Below are 17,866 nucleotides of genomic sequence, written 5' to 3'. Positions count from 1 at the left end.
CAATATAATAGCAATCCTAGCATCGCTAGATATTAATCCCCACTACCCAATATATCAGGATTATTGGGTTACGAAAAATCCGCACCATTTGATAAGTCAAAGTAATACATAATCAATACGGTTTGCTCAATGCTAACCTACATTGATTAAGAAACAAATATTTGTCAAGACATCGCCTTTCAGTAGATAGCACAAAGACAAGTCCTGCTGTTAGATCCGTTCAGTGCTTTACCACACCAATGTCATCTTATTTCAGTAAGGCTTAGAAATATGCGGACTGACATTGCAACCTTTCACGATGGATAATCTAATTCCATAGAGGTCGTGAAATTCTTCTTTTTCTTTGTTTAGGACTGACCGTGTTACCTTAAAGTGGACGCCGCCCACAACCGGTCTACTAAAATAAAGACTTAGACTTTGTTAAGTCAACTTATACATTTAAACATGCAATTAACATCCATTAAATGTAAAACATAACAAAATTATGACAAAAATAATTTTTTTTATTCTTTGGAAAATAAAATAAGAGTTTTACAGTATTCAATCACTCGAAACGTGATTTCTAGTATACAAACGTGATCTTCATTCTGTGTGAGAAGGGTTGCCGATTCGGGTGCAGTCTTTCTGCTCAAGGCGTCTACCACTATGTTTGCCTTGCCTGGGTGGTAATTTACACCACAGTCATAATCTTTTACTAATTCTAGCCATCTGCGTTTTCGCATGTTCAAATCCTTTTGTTCAAAGAAGTACTTGAGACTTTTGTGATCTGTGAAGATTTCACATCGAACTCCATAGAGATGATTCTCCAAATCTTCAAGGCATGTACCACTGCAGCCAATTCCAAGTCGTGCATTGGGTAGTTTAACTCGTGCGGCCTCAACTAGCGTGATGCATATGCAATCACTTTACCATTCTGCATTAGCACGCATTCGAGTCCGACCTTTGATGCATCTGTGTACACCACATTACCTGTTCCTAGGTGCGGAGGTCAACTTTTCCTTCAGTGGCTGAAAACTTGCTTCACATTCCGTTGTCCAATTGACTTCAACTCCTTTGTTGAGTTGTTGAGTCATTGGCCTTGCTATCTTAGAGAATCCCTCAATAAACCTTCGGTAGTATCCAGCCAAACCTAATAAACTTCGAATTTCATTAGGTGTTGTTGGTGACTGCCAACGTTGTATTGCTTCCACCTTTGCAGGGTCCACTCGAATCCCTTCTGCTGTCACTATGTGTCCAAGGAAGTTCACCTCGTTAAGCCAGAACTCACATTTGCTAAACTTAGCATAGAGCTTCTCGGCTCTTAACATCTCCAAGGTGGTTCTCAAATGTTCCTCGTGTTCCATCTCATTTTTCGAGTAGATAAGCACATCATCTATAAAGACTAGGACGGACTTGTTCAAGTACGGGTGGAACACGCGGTTCATTAGGTCCATGAACATGGCCAGGGCATTTTTAAGCCCGAAAGGCATTACAGCGAACTCGTAATGGCCGTATCTAGTGCGGAACGCAGTCTTGGGTACATCGTCCTGTCGGACCTTCAGTTGGTGATAACCTAATCTCAAGTCCATTTTCAAGAATACACCAGCTCCTCGCAGTTGGTCAAATAGGTCATCAATCCTTGGGTAAAGAGTACTTGACTTTGAGCGTCAACTTGTTCAACTCTATGTATTTACGCATTCTCATTGTTCCGTCCTTCTTTACGAAAAATATTTGTGTACCCCATGGTCACACGTTGGGCCTAATAAAACCCAGGTCTAGTAGTACTTGTAACTAGATCTTAATTTCTTCTTACTCGCCATTTTATATGGTGTCTGAGATAATATGGTTGATTCAAGCCATTCATTAATTAAATTATATCGTCTAACTGGTGAAGCCATTCCTCATCTTAGATTTTATCGTCAGATACTGAGTTCCCTAATGCTTGCATCGATCGTAATTATAGCCATTGAGCTGGCAGATTGACCTCGGAACCTTCCGTTTAGTTGGGGTAGTCAACTTTCACAGTTTTCAAGATACTTTTGTGCTTACCACGATCCATTTTATCATGATTTAGCACAGACTTCGTTTTACTTTTTTTTATCCTTGAATACAAGAATAGTATAGTGGAGGTGTTGGCTTATTTCTCCAAACATTGCTGGCTCCATGCCCTTTTGTTCAACTGAGCGATTCATGGTAGAATAATCTAGCACGACTTTCCAAAATGATCTAGATCTCATGTCTAGATTAACATAAATTTGTATCGTCATATTCTTTTGGATCGCTTAATCGATGGTATGGCATATCATAGAATACTTCTTCGCATTTTGTTGATAACGTTTGTCCTTACTCCACATTGTAGGACTCCATATCCGTTCTCTCGCGATAACTCCTTAAAGAAAAATTTTGATTCTCTCCTCCCGTAGCAGGGATGGTGAGGGTAGTGGTGCTATCACGCGTTCTTTTTCTCGAATGTCTCTCCAACCTGTGGCTCTTCCTGGCCACCTCTCAGATGAATCCCTCTGGTTGATGGAATTTGTTTCGTAAAACATAAACTATGAATGTAATCGCATTGTCTCCATGATTTCATTACAAAACCATGATTGAGTCTTCGTTTCTTGTGACTCATTTATCTTACTCCTCCTAATAAGCATTTTGATCAGTCAAACATTTATATATACAAAGGTCTTGTACACCATCAAAAGTCATTTCATCCATGTATATTCCTTAGCATTTCTCTTCTCAAGGCTAGTGCATAGCATAATGTTCGATCTTTTACCATCTTGCCACAAGCAGTACGTAGATGTGAAGTATTCAACTTTTCGTGTTGCCGTTTATGTTGACGCTACTGGTTGGTGTATGATTTTCTGCACGTGTGTTAATAGAGACTTATTTATCATATGTATCAGAAAGAAATTAAGGCTATGACTTTCCCGAGAGTCTTGTATCGAGAATTCGAAGATTAATCTAACAGTCTTAACTTGGATAGGAAACATAGAAGAAGCATGACTGAAAATTTGAAGGGCTCCACAATATCCAAGGGGACAAGAATAACATCCCTTGTTCTACTCTTAAGAATTTTCATCATCAAATTACGACAATTGATTTTAAAGGTAAATGTTAAGTTCAATTGAACTTATAGTGTACATTCAAAGAACTACATGGTTCAAACGGTTTGAGATAATTAAACCCATAGAATTTGAGAACTCACTTCTGATGGGAGCTTGAAAGAACATAAGGTAGGTCATGAGAATAAGATGATACTGAACTAACTCTCAATTTCCACAGTAGGCTGTCAAATAAGATAGTTCAATTGTCCGCTCAAATTGACTAGATCCGGACATCAAGGATGATGGTTTCAACATGTCAATGCCTCAGATGATTAGTCACAGGAGGGTTTAGAATGTAGAAAATTGCCATGAATTAATGTTGATCATGGTTCACCAACATCATAATGTGGAGATCATGGAATTACATCAATGGGTTCACAGGTAACGACCAAAGTGAAAGAAATTTTTTTGGAAAAGTCTACTACCTGAAGGAACTGGCAGCGGAAGCGCTGACATAAATCAATTACATAATAATTCTGATCTATTTAGCAGATTATTTAGACAAATTCTATTTGCGTAATTATCACATGTATCATGATCATAACTCAAATAAAACATGCTTAAAAATTAATTGAAACCTAAAACATGCTTTTCTACGGTTTAGCCATTATACCTTGATGATTCTCCAAAGAATCGAAGATAGCTAGCGCCTTCTCCACGTGAAGATCTTTAGTACAAAACCACGGATCTTCTGTTTGGTTCCCGGACTGTAAACTGATATCAGGGTGGGCTGATCTCACCAGTATACTAGGACTTAAATAAAGAAGACGGAAAACCTATCCCCCGAAGAAGAGGAAAATGATCCTCTACTAGAGAGAGAGAGGGACGAAAATTTTGAGTAAAAACAAGTGTGTTTTATGTCTCCTTTATTCTCCTATTTATATTAAGTCACATATTGGGCCCAGACAGGGATCTATGGAAGGCTTTGGATATGGGCTCCTCCAATTAGCTTTTTACTAATTAAATTAAACCCAATTTAATATAAGATTATAATTGGAATATTACGAGCAGCCACTACAGAAGTAATATTGCACTCCCCATCCAAATCCGAAATTATAAGTACTTCGGATTTCCATTACTTGATATTTATTTCCTGCGCTTAAGATAGAAATATCCATTAATTAATTATTGTCTGCTATGGACTTAATTAATTAATATCTTCTTTATTCCAAGAGAGGACTCAGCAAGAAAATCTTATTTATTATTCATAGAGTAATTAAACTCCAACTAGCTAGGTTTCGAATAATAAAACCTTATTTCAAGCTTCTCTTGAGGATGTTATCAAACGAGACTCACCTCGCGCACGATTCAACATAATAGCAATCCTAGCACCGCTAGATATTATTTACCACTACCCAATATACCAGGCTTATTGGGTTGCGAAAAACCCGCACCATTTGGTAAGTCAAAGTAGTGCATAATCAATACCGTATGCTCAATGCTAACGTACATTGATTAAGAAATAATAATTTACAAGACCTCATCTTTCAGTTGATAGCATAAAGACTGTCTCGCTGTTAGATCCATTCAGTGCTATACCACACCAACGTCATCTTATTTCAGTAAGGCTTAGAAATAATCGGACTGACATTGCAACCTTTCACGATAGGTAGTCTAAGCCTATCTGGGTTGTGAAATTCTTCTTTTTCTTTGTTCAGAACTGACCGTGTTACTTTAAAGTGAACAACGCCCACAACCGGTCTACTAAAACAAAGACATAGACTTTGTTAAGTTACTTATACATTTAACATGTAATAAACATCCATTAAATGTAAAACATAACAAAATTATGACAAAAATAATCTGTTTATTCCTTTGGAAAATAAAATAAGATTTTTAACAGTATTCAATCACTCGAAAGGTGATTTCTAGCATACAAACTCTAACACTACCATAAAGGAAAATGCAATGCATGAGCCTTAACTTAGTGTTTTAGAAAGAAATCATGAGCTAGAAACAATGCATGTAGTGGAACTGAGCTAGAAAGAGTTTTCACCCCTATAAGAATGAAACAGTCACAAATTTGGTTGCAAACTAGGGAGGTGAACAAAAGTTCCAACGTAATTGATAAGGCTAATTTCATGCATCGGTTATGTAGTGAAAAACACTTTATTTTACTGGGTCTAACGCAGTTTTTAAGCCAGGTGTGTGAAGGAATCGCTAGATCAAGGAGGAGCCGGAGGCAAGGGACTATCGAAGAAAAGCGAAGGAAAGTGAGCAAAGTAGAAGAGAAAAATGGCTGGACGAAGGGAGTCAATAGCTGAGGACAACAAAGACTATTCATACCTCGTTGGACCCCCTTCTACGCCTATATAAAGAGGAGCATGCAGCACACAAAAAAAGGAGGATTTTGCTCTCAGCTCACACACTTACACACACTTGGGAAAAATGGGAATTCTGGGGTAGTCAGGGGTTCATCTTCGGAGAAAGTTAGTGGTAACACTGTCCTTGCGAAGGGCGAAGATACAATCTATTCACATTCAGTTTTTGCACTGTTATTCCGTCGAACTTCAACGTTTTGGAAGTCGATTTGGTTGCTGGATACTGATGCACTTTTTATTTGCACTATAAATACCTGCAAGTATACAGAGTAGGTATAGTATAGCAAAAGGTTAGTACCGGGTATCGAACAAGGTAGCTACGATGTCCTTCCATGTGGAGACCTTTTCTGGTGGCATACACTCAAACCACTCCTTAGCAGAATCAATCAATGAGAATGGAAAAAGTCTTATCCGTATGGCATCGTCGTCGACACCATTTAATTTCAGAGTGTTTGCGATTTCCACGAATTTGGAGAGATGGCGGTTAGCATCTTCAGTCGCCCTACCTGCAAAAGGAGTTTGCTCGACCCTTTGGATAAGGGGCATGCGTAACTCAAAATTGTTAGCATCAATACGAGGGCCGTTAGGAAAAGTGATCATATTCCCATGATTGAACATGTTCATCACAGGTAATGTTTCTCTGTTCTTCTTTTCCATGGCTTCTCGGGCTGCTCTCTCCGCATCTCTCTCATCCATCAGCAACTTCACCATCTCCTGCAGCTTCTCAATATCTGTTCGGTCACCCATTGTTCCTGATCCTTTTTCACTTCTTATTATTCTACGAGTTCTTTCAAGTTCTAAATCAAGCGGCTCTAAGATGTACTTCCCAGAACGCGTTCGCATACAAAACCTGCAAGACTCGAAAACAAAAACAAATTAAACTAAAAAAAAAAAAAAAAACAGAAAGCAATAAAAATCCAAAGTAGTAAAATTATCCGTTTGAAGATATCACTCCAAAGTGAATTGTCTTCCCCGGCAACGGCGCCAAAAACTTGATGCACTTTTTATTTGCACTATAAATACCTGCAAGTATACAGAGTAGGTATAGTATAGCAAAAGGTTAGTACCGGGTATCGAACACGGGGAAGATGTACACAAAGTGTCTATCTTCTACTAGAACTCAATTACTATCTGGAGAAACAAGAATTTTTTGTAACTTTTGAAAAAGTAAATATTAAAAACAAATATTAAAAAACAGTAAACAACTAAATGCAAGCAAATCACGGAGAGAAAAGTATAGAGATAAGGGGAATTCCAGGGATGTGCTTTCACTTTTATGGTTATACAAATTCCAAACTACAATACCCTAGCACAGTTAATACTTTGAAAGGACGAGTCACCTAGCTTATGCTCATGCGATACAAACGTTGATTACTAACATTAGGGTTGTCAATCCTAACACGTAACTCCAAAAAGCTCCTAAGACCCTTGAAAAGTCCTCACTCTCAATTAACAGTGCCGTTTTAAAGGAAGCTAACTGTAGTGTCTACTAAGTGGATCTAACTCGCTAGAACTCTGTCACAGTTATGAAGCAAGTTGTATTGAATCATACATAATTGTGTCACTCAATTATGAAGCATCATGATTAACTTAGGGAAGAAACAAAGTAAAAACAAAACGGATATTAAATAGAAAACGGAATTGTATAACCAAAGTTGCTACTAACACATCCCTAGAATCCTATGAGTTTAGTTACACATGACTGAATAAACTAAAAACATAGATTGAAGGGAAAGCAATCTGAACATAAAACTAAAGCAAATAAAACCCGTAGGTTGAATCCTTGTCGTTCTTGATGTTCTTGAAATCCTTCTTCAACTCCTTGCACAATTGAAGTACTCTAGCTTTTGATCTCTATGAATGTGTTCTTGTTGTGTGAAAAAAAAAACTCTTGTTTGATGAAGCTTGAGGTCCTATTTATAGGGGAAGATTATTCCTCATCATAGAAGGAAAAGATCTTCAAAATTTGGTAAATCATGGAGCAAATCTAAGTTTAAATTGTTCTTCGATTTTATTGCTTTAAATCAAGTCTGCTTCGTTTTCGATTTACATTCTATCTCTGTTTTGCTGGATATTTTACGTCAATTGTTGGAGAAGATGATGTCGCTGTTAGTTAGTACTTTAGTTAGTTGTTTTCCAGCTTTTCATCCGTATTTTACCTTTTTCAGTAAATGGTCCCCACCGTCAGTTGTTTTCCCAGGTCCAGGTAATTTAGAGGATAGTTTCTTAGATCTAGTGATTGTCCCAGTTGTTTCAGATATATGCATTTTCCTTGATTGTCTAGATCCAGCCGTTAGCATAAGTTAGTTTAATCTCCTCAACCCAAAAATTGTGTGGCAGCAGCCAACCAAAAATAGTTCCCGAGTCCTTGAGCATGTTTATTACGCATTCATCTCTGTGGGATCGATCCCTACTTCCCTGTGCTAAATTTAGTATACGTGGTTGAGGGTTTTGAAGAGGTATTCTGTGTGTCCAACGATCGAGATCTTCCAACGATCCGTGAGTTCCTAGACCCTGTGATCTAGTGGATTCGCTGGACCTAGGAAGCTTGATATTACTTACTGTGCACACGGTCTAAACCGCAGCAGCTTCAGTAATGTGTCATTCTATAAGGAAAAATGTCTGAACAATAAGCAACTTAAGGGTGAAGTTATATCATGAGATTTAAAGAAACCACAATATTGATCTTATAAATGGTGGGTCATAGAAGGCAACAACCAATAAAGATGCTTGAGAACATATGGGTCTTCTGAATTTAAGATTTGAAAGTAAGTCACCACTTTTGTTGGAAAAATGATAGTGACTAATTACTTGCAAAACGTGAGTCAATCAAAAGTCTTAAATAGACGGCAGGATACCCTTTTTAAGGATGTTCAAAATGAGATTATTCTGGAGGGTATGGCCGTAAGCAACTTTAGAATCGAAGGTTTATGACCGGAGCTTATGAAGTCAACACTTTACATTTTCTGAACAATGAGCTCAACAACTATAGCCAACAAACTAAAAGAGAGTCACAACTTTCATAGGAAAGGAAAAAGTGAGGCATTACTTGCATAAATGCAAGTCAATCTAAAGTCTAAAGTAGACGAGGGCATTTTCATTAAGGAGGTTCATAGAAAAAAATCGATGGGAATCCAAGTAAGTACTGTTGATCATAATCATCTGTTCCAATTATGTGACACTTCCTTGTATGTTCTTTCAGAGCTCGAACATGATCAAAGCGTTCTAGGAAACCATACATTCCAAGCTAGGATTCCTTGTGTTACAACTTATAACTGCCGTTAAAGATCATATTTTCATAATGTTCACGATAAGTCAAAATGGTCATTCTCGTAAAACATTGCACTCTCCATCGTGCTTCACAGCGTGCTATAGGTATTGTTTCTAGATCGCATAGCCTCTTTGACTTGCTACGCAAGACTGGATCACATAATTAGATCGTAGGTACGATATGTTTTCGTGTAAGGATACACCTCCTTTACTGGATCGAGGGTACGCTCATTTTGGTTATAATTGAGATCATAAAGACAAATGGAACTTTCTATTGTTCACATCATTAAAACGTTCGACCGACGCCCATGTGTCGTAGGTAGTTTTTCGTATCTTGTGCGATCGTTACCATCTAAGAATAGAAGGGTTCATTCATAAATTATAAGGTTCATTCTTGTACATTTGGAATTGTTCCAAATACAACATCATGAATCGTGGTTTCGTCAAGACATAGGGTGGAGGAAAAAGGTACGTGGTCTGTTTTCAGACTCATTCATCTATATTTCCTTGCCCCCTTCTTTTTTTAAAAACAAAAATTAGGGGTTTGCCCTAACTTGAATATATACTCGCTCGTTTTATCGCTTAGAAAAACGGTTGGGAATCATCAACTTATATTACTGTTCAAGAGCGTTCAACCTAATGTACTTCTTAGGCATCCTATGTTTGCATGCATTAGTCATTTCGTAACTTTCTAAAAACTTCCTTAATCTATCATCATACTTCACATAATCGATCATGCGTAACTAATAATACTTTAGCATTTGTCTCAAACACATCCTTATGCTTAACATTTTAAACTTGAAATTCCATGGTTCGTATGAAAAAGGGAATTTACATGCTTTTCCTTGAAAACCTTGAATATTTTCAAAATATCTTCATAAAGAAATCATTTTTCCATTTATCAAGTTCTTTCATGAATAACTGAAAATTTTTTGGTAAAAACTTCTTTCTTACCTCATTGTTGCGGTTGAACGTGATGAGTCGAGGAGTTGGGTCCCTTTAAGTTTTCCATTTTAGTCATATTCTAGTCTAGTACGATCATTCTAGACTAAGGCTTGAAAGAAGGTTCTTGGGTCCAGAGCGAAAGAACGGTGCTCTGATACCACTCTGTCACGACCACAACTCCCTATTACTAGTGAGCGTAGCTATTTTGCGACTAAAATAATCTCATCAATCATGAAATAAACATAAGAGCAATAATTCAACTCAAGGTAATAGTTTCGAAGGCGAATGGGTACATAGTCGATAGAGAATCAGAGTATCAAGACTAAATTCACAAGTTTGTAGAACATAATTCTACTGCAGCGGAAGATTCCAAGACAAAATAGTATGAATGAAGACATACTACTTTGGGCTACCTAACTACTTATTTAATGATCATTTCCCAACACCTTCGCATCCTCGTACACGTTCAACCTGCACATTAGGAAACATGCAGGGCTGCATATTTGATATACTCAGTGGGCACATTGCCGAAACATAATTTTCGTAAAAGTTTTGTCAGCCAGTTGAGTGATCACGGGGTTTTAACTTAAAAAGGCTCGAGTCAATAAAATTTCTTTTGTTCGTAAAGTTGATTGCGCAATCACATAACATATATACCATATCTGAAACGTATGTGAACCGGGAACGTGTCCACATTCCACAACGGTCACTGGACCGACCAACTTAAAAGTTATCACACGATCCCCATATGTGTACACTAGTCCGAGTAGGGTTTACGGCCCTACTGGGACCCGAATTCAATTAAACATAGTTGGCATAGCCAAGCAGATAGGCATTTCCATAAAACGTAAAAGGAATGACAAAACATAAATAACATAATTTTCACATAATCATGCTAAAAGGCAAGTTCACATTTTGAAAGAAATGCCCACCTCAATAGCTTAAGCCTTTTTCGGAAAAATCTTTTACTTGGTCTTAAACGACGTGTGAAGACGTCCCTTTAGAAAAATAAGGTAATACCTTAATTGGACTTTAAGAAGTCAAAAAGACTTAAATATGAATGCATCCAAAGTGTGTGTTCATTTTATCCTTTTCCTTATTTTTCTAGAAAACGTTCTACGATCTTTGAAAATTAATTAAATCGAGGAATTTAATTTATGGTGGAGGCTTAAGGATTATTCGTTTAACCTTGAGAGTATTACCTTCCATGTATCTCATTCGAAAATTAATTCATCATCTCGGGATTTAATTAACGAACCATCACTTAGCATTAATTCTATCGAGCAACTTAGAGGGCTCATGACCTAAATTTGGCAAGGCCCAACTCCTACTTTATTTTTAATTATCTGCCCAAACTTCTTAGATCTATAAAAGAAAAATACTAGTTCACTTCTTTACTAAATTCCTTAGCCCAAGATTTAATTTAAAACTTTGCCCATACTTTTAATTAATGAAGCTCAAACAATTAAAAGAAAAGGGCCCAAACAAACACCACCAAATCCATCGGATTTCTTCAAATCCTTAATTCACACATCTAAACTCAACGGCGCCTCTTCTCTCTCATGCCGATTGCCTCCGTCGCGACAGTCAACCGCCCGCGTTCTGTCACCGTCGTCACAGGATCGCCGGCGACTCGTGCCAGCGCCTTCCATCTCCGTCCACCTGTCTCTTTCCCGGACAGAAACAGCGCCTCTTCCATCTCTCGTCCTCTCCGGAGAATTCACGCCCGGAGTGACCCCTTTCGTGGTCGACCACCGCTGTTCGTTGCTAGGCTGGACAACCCTTGCTGCTGCTCCGCCGAGACCAGCCCGTCGTGCAATTCGAGCTCACGGAGCTTCTTTTCGTCGTTGCTCGGAGTCTCCGGATGGCTCCTTTTTAAGCTAAGTCTTCCTATCTTAGCTATTTAGGTGGTTTCTCTAGGCAGAGTCTGTTCTTGTTTCATAGTTTTAGATTTAGGCAAATTGTAGTTGTTCTTCGAAGAATTCGGCCGATTTAACAGTCTGGACTTTTGGCTTACAGTTTTGAACTTATTTCTTACTGATTGTGAGGGGTTAACATTACTTGAAGGAAACTTGTGTATGCATAATGGTTTCTATGTTTTGAGGGTTGAGCACTACTTAAGCTACTGAGTTTGAGTTAAGAGGCAGCAACATGTTGTTTCTCTTGTTTCATTATGTAGTAAAGCTCTAACTTGTGCTTGGTTTTTCTACTGCTTTTACTTGAAATTAGCATGCTACTTGATATTTCTATGTTGTGGTGCCTCTATATGATGACATGACATTTTAGTTGAGCTTGAAATGGAGGTGGAGGTTACCTTCTTTGGGAAGTAGCTACTGCTCTTGAATCTTCTGCCCCTAGACTGAAGTTCACTCACCTACCTTGAAGTTCCTAGTTGCAATGAAAGGAAAAAAGGTGAGCTTGAGTTTTTTAGCATGAAGGAATTGTGGGAAGGGAGAAAATAGCGTTACCTATGGAGAGTAGAAAATGCGTGCACAGAAACTCTTCTCCTAGTCACTCACTCTCAACTTTCTATTGTAGCTGAAGACTTCGAACAAGAGAGAGGAGTTTGGAGGTGGTGTGGGGGGTTTTTATAGGAGAACTTGGGTGTACCTAGGAGAATTAAATGGAGTTGATCTCCATTTGTCTTCACACACAGCAGATCTCTTTGTTTGGATCTTCAAAGCAGCCTTTTACTTAAGAGGCTTGGTGTTTTCTGTTGTACTAGGTGTTTTGACTAATAAAACATTCTTGTTCTCACATGGCCTTATGGTAAGTTAGTTAATAACTCTTTTTATTTGGAAATGCAGGTAGCATCGAGAGAGGAGGGGTGAGGGTGTTGTGGCAGCTTTGACTTACCCCCTTGGGAAGTCTTTAGCTCCCCTTTGCTAAAGAAAGGTTGTCCCATTTCCCTTAATAAGCTTTATTTAATTTCCTTTGTTCTCTTAGAATTATTGTTTTGTTTTTTTACTTTGCCGGAGAATCTGCAAGTCTCAGCTGCCACCTTGCTGTCCAGAAATGGGCTTGCAGTCCTGGGCCCGACGGGCTGTTCGGACACGGGCCGTGATTTGGGCTTGGAAAAAAGAAGAGGCCCAAAGTGCAAGCAATATAAGACTTTAGTTTCTTAAGCCCTTTTGCCCATTCATGAGTATTTTGTGATGTAAAATTGTCATGTAAGTTAATGTATTATTCTGAGATGTAAGCGAACACTTTAGTTCGGGAAGGAAATCTTCATATTCTTTCTCAACGTTCATTATATTTCATAAAAATACATTAGATTTGTTTTAGTTCGTTCGATTATCACTTTAACTTTTGTTTCGCGAACTAACAACACTAAGTGTCAGCAAAAGGAGTAATGAGTTCCATTCAACGAGGCAAGAGAGTGACATTTCTCTAGTTCGACATTTAAACATAAAGGAAAAGGGTAATAAATGAAGCAGGTATTGCATGCATCGTGCACCATGTGTTCATATGGATTCAATGGTGGATCTCAATGCATGGATTCTATCTGTCTTGAGCTAGACGACGCTTCAACATCGTAGTGAACAATCATAATAATTTCGATGAACCCCTTTTTTCACAAATGCTCCTTCACCATGTCCGTATGAAGAAATTTTTTATCATCACATCATACACATGGACATCTAATTTTCTAACCATCCATTCTAGAGGGATGTTGCACAACAAAATTAATAAACTTATCCAATCCATCAATAAAATCCAGATTCAATTCTCCTGTGGCAAATTTTCTCTCATACATCCACTCTCTTCCCGGAATTTTATTCATTTCACTATCTATCATACACAAACAATATAAATCAAATCAAGTTTAATAATATTTTGAATTATTTATCCCATAAATTTAAAAGAATATCTAACGAATATAAGTTATACCTTTAAATAAATAGGAAATTTCAAGCTGGCTCACCGTGGGCAATGGAAACACTTCCAAATTGCATAAATCTTATCTTAGGCAAGAAACAATATTACATCAAATCAAGTATAATAACATTTTTAATTATTTAACCCACAAATAAGAATAGCTAACAAAACACATCTCAACCCCTCTAACGTACACATTTATAATAAACAATATTCTTTCTATTCATAAATAAAAATTCATAAAATAGAAACAACATTATTTCTACTTTTTCTCGTTCTTGCTTTACTCTCTCCACATAATTCACAAAACAACGTATATAATCATACACAATCCAAAATATAATCATAAACAATTTCATATTCATATGCATATGCCTTTGTGTTCCTTTTTATTATTATGTGACGGATCAAGCCCGGAATTTCCATTGTATACGACCTGTAGGTCCCTTTTATTTATTTAACCTTTCCATGAAGGTCCCTCTTTGATTTTGATCTTTCCACGAAGGCCCCTCTTTGCATTTTATATTGATCTTTCCACGAAGGCCCTGTTAGATTTGGTATACTGAAAAGCATGTTTCGAGCAGTTTCGAGCGAATAGAATCTTGCTTGTATACGAAAAACTCTACAATCCATTTTTAACCCGATTCAGTATTATTCGAGCAGTTTTGCACGAATAGAATCAGTATATTATTACATTGTGTTTGCTTGTGCATTTATAAGATGTTTTATAAACATTTAATGTATAAGAAGCAAACAAAGTCTAAGTCTTTTGCTTAGTAGACCGGTTGTGGGCGTCGTTCACTTTAAGGTAACACGGTCAGGTCTATGCAATGCTTTGCAAAAGAAAAAGAAGAATTTCACAACGTAGATAGGCTTAGACTACCTATCGTGAAAGGTATGCAATGTCAGTCCGCATATTTCTAAGCCTTACTGAAATAAGATGACATTGGTGTGGTATAGCACCGAACGGATCTAACAGAAGACGTGTCTTTATGCTATCTACTAAAAGACTAGGTCTTGATAAAATACTATTTCTTAATCTACATATGTTAGCATTGAGCATTCGGTATTGATTATGCACTACTTTAACTTATCAAATGGTGCGGGTTTTTCGCAACCCAATAATCCAGATATATTGGGTAGTGTGATTAATATCTAGCGGTGCTAGGATTGCTATTATGTTGAAACGTGCGCTAGGTGAGTCTCGTTTGATAATGTCCTCAAGAGGAGCTCGAACAAGGTTTTATTATTCGAAAACTCGCCAGTTGGAGTTTTATCGCTCTATGAATAATAAATAAATGTTTCTTGCTAAGTCCACTCTTGGAATTAATTAGAGTTAATTAATTAAGTCCATAGCAGACGTTAATTAATTAATGGACATTTATATCTTAAGCGCGAGAAATAAATAATAAACAAACTGGAAACCCGGAGTACTTGTAATTTCAGATTTGGATGGGGAGAGTTCAATATTACTTTTGTAGTGGCTGCTAGTAATATTCCAATATAAGCTTGTATTAAATTGTGGGTTCAATTTAATTAGTAAAAAGCTAATTGGGGGAGACCATATCCAAAACCTTCCATAGATCTTTGTCTGGGCCCAAAAGGAACTTAATATAAATAGGAGAATAAAGGAGACAGAAAAGACACATTATTATTTTCTTAAAATTTTCGTCCACTCCATCACAGAGAAGGGGACGATTTTTTTTTTCTCCAGCTCTCCCCCGTGAAATCGATTTTTCTGTCTCTTTTATTTAAGTCCTAGTATTTTGATAAGATCGGCCACCCTGATATCGAGATATAGTTCGGGAACCAGAGAGAAGATCCGTGGTCTAGTATCGAAGATCATCACGTGGAGAAGGCGCGAGCAATCGACGATTCTTTGGAGAATCAAATCGGTAACTCTAAACCGTAGAAATCATGTTTAGGATTTACTTTCTATGAACATGAATTATTTGCGTTCTATCATGTAATTATCTGTTTAACATGTGAATTGATTAATCGCATAATCGGTCAAACAGATATAAGTATCGATTTATTTGTTTTGTACAAGTCTTCCGCTGTGCAAGGGGCACCAAACCCCAGCAGGCCCCTCTTTGCTCTTTGTATTGATCTTTCCACGAAGATCCCTTTTTGCTCTTTTGTTTGACCCGTAGGTCTATTATCATTGTATATGACTCGTAGGTCTATTGTCATTCTATATCAGATCCAGGATAAGACCGTCGCATATCCTCTTTAATCCCATGATTCGAATAATTCCAATGTCATATAAAAACATATGTATTGCACCACTCACATATCAAGTCATATTCCGCCAAATAATTCCAATACAACGTATAAAACATATTCATTGCATCCATAGCATATGTGTATCATATTCTGCCACCAATGTCATATAAAAACAAATATTCATATCAAGACAACACATAACAATCAACGACTATAATACATGTAAAATTAAAAGGGTGATTTATACACACCTTATTTCCGATAATCTAGCATGAACCCTTATTCCCGTTCTACGTCCAACGACCATCAATCCTCACAAATTTTCTTTTTATTCTTTTTCTTTTCCTCCTCTCCAAAAGCTCGACCCTCTCGTTTTTATTTTCAAGAGTTCCTCCCTCTAATGCTATGATTCCTTCCCCTGTAAAAACACTCTACTCCCTCAAGTTATTATTTTTATATTTAATTAAACTGACTCTAATTTAAATTAATAATAATATTATAGTTTTTAACGTGGACTTCATATTTTAGTTCAACCATTTAACTAATCTATTCGGATAGTTTATGTATCTAAACGTGTGGCTCCAAAATAAATCCTTATCCCTAATATCACAGTCATGCATAAATATATACGGTATAAATAGTATTATATATACATAGTTACGTGTACATTATATCACATGCACACACTTAACTACTTATTTACCAAAAATATTCAAGAATATAAATCTTAAATAATTTATTATGTATTGATTTTAGTTTATTAATCTCTATGGTATCCAATTAATATGTCTATTATGCAAATAATGATATAATATATAAAATAATGCATATATTGGTCAAGGATGTTACAAGTATACTAATATTTTGAACTATCAAGCCAACAAATTTAAAAATGATATAATATATAAAATAATACATATATTGGTCAAGGATGTTACAAGTATACTAATATTTTGAACTATCAAGCCAACAAATTTAAAAGAATAGCTAAAAGATCAAGTATAATAATATGTTAGAATTATTTAGCCAACAAATTTAGATGAACAACTAACAAATCAAGTATATAATAATTTAGCCTAGGATTTTAAAAGAATAGCTTACAAATCAAATAGTATAATAATATTTTGAATTATTTAGCCCACAAATTTAGAAAACTATCAAACAAATCAAGTACAATAATTTAGCCCGCAAATTTAAAAGAATAACTAACAAATCAAAATTTTACATTTTAATAATTGAAAATATCAAATTTTGATGAGCTTGCTTCCCCACATGCTCTACTCCCAACTTTCATGTCACACGGACAATATAAATCAAAGAAGCGAAATCAAGATTGTTGTGTTAAAATACACTCTTCTTTTCATTCACTTATACTCTTTCTATTGCCCTGCCAAGTTGCCATTCATGTAAAGGTTTAGGGCTGTAAGAGTGGGCGTTGGGAATGGGGGAAGATGAGTAAGAAGGAAGTAGAGAGTTAAAGTATTTTGCGAGCACCTATTTCTGCTTTGCAAATTTGCGAGCACATGTACTTCTGCTCACTATTTTTCGTGCACATGTACTCCGCACGCTATATTACAACCACATGCATATGTGTGCACCTTTTGTCACAGTTGCGAGCACTGCATGTGTGCTTGCAAAACCCCTCACTTTATTTTTGTTTTGAAAATTGGTCGTTGTTTGCGTTTTTGCTCGCTTTCACGGTGGCGTGCTCGGAAAAAAGTGGTCGCAAGAGTAAATGTGTTCTTTTTACTAAAAGTGGTAATCAATCCCTTATAATGTGCAATCAAAAAAAAAGAAAATCATTCACTTGTGACAAAACTAAAGGAGTATTTAATGACGAACGGATGGAGTACTTCATTTACGTCCAACAATTTATTCCATTAACATCGATTTCGTTAGACCAACATTTTGTTGTTTAACTGTGTCAAAATCTTTGATTTAGTATCATTTACATCTAACGATTTTTTCAGCCCAACATTTCGTTCTTTTACAATATCAAATTCTTTGATTACCACTATAAATTCCATAATTGGTAAGGATTAATTATTATAAAGTTATTTATAAATTTTACTCCCTCTATCCCATTACATATGACACATTTCTTTTGGGCACATGTTTTTAGATAGTGTTGTATAGTTG

This window comes from Salvia hispanica, chromosome 3, assembly GCF_023119035.1.
Source record: "Salvia hispanica cultivar TCC Black 2014 chromosome 3, UniMelb_Shisp_WGS_1.0, whole genome shotgun sequence".
Taxonomy (NCBI): domain Eukaryota; kingdom Viridiplantae; phylum Streptophyta; class Magnoliopsida; order Lamiales; family Lamiaceae; genus Salvia; species Salvia hispanica.
The sequence above is the reverse complement of the archived record's forward strand: the minus strand, read 5'-3'. Positions refer to the sequence as shown.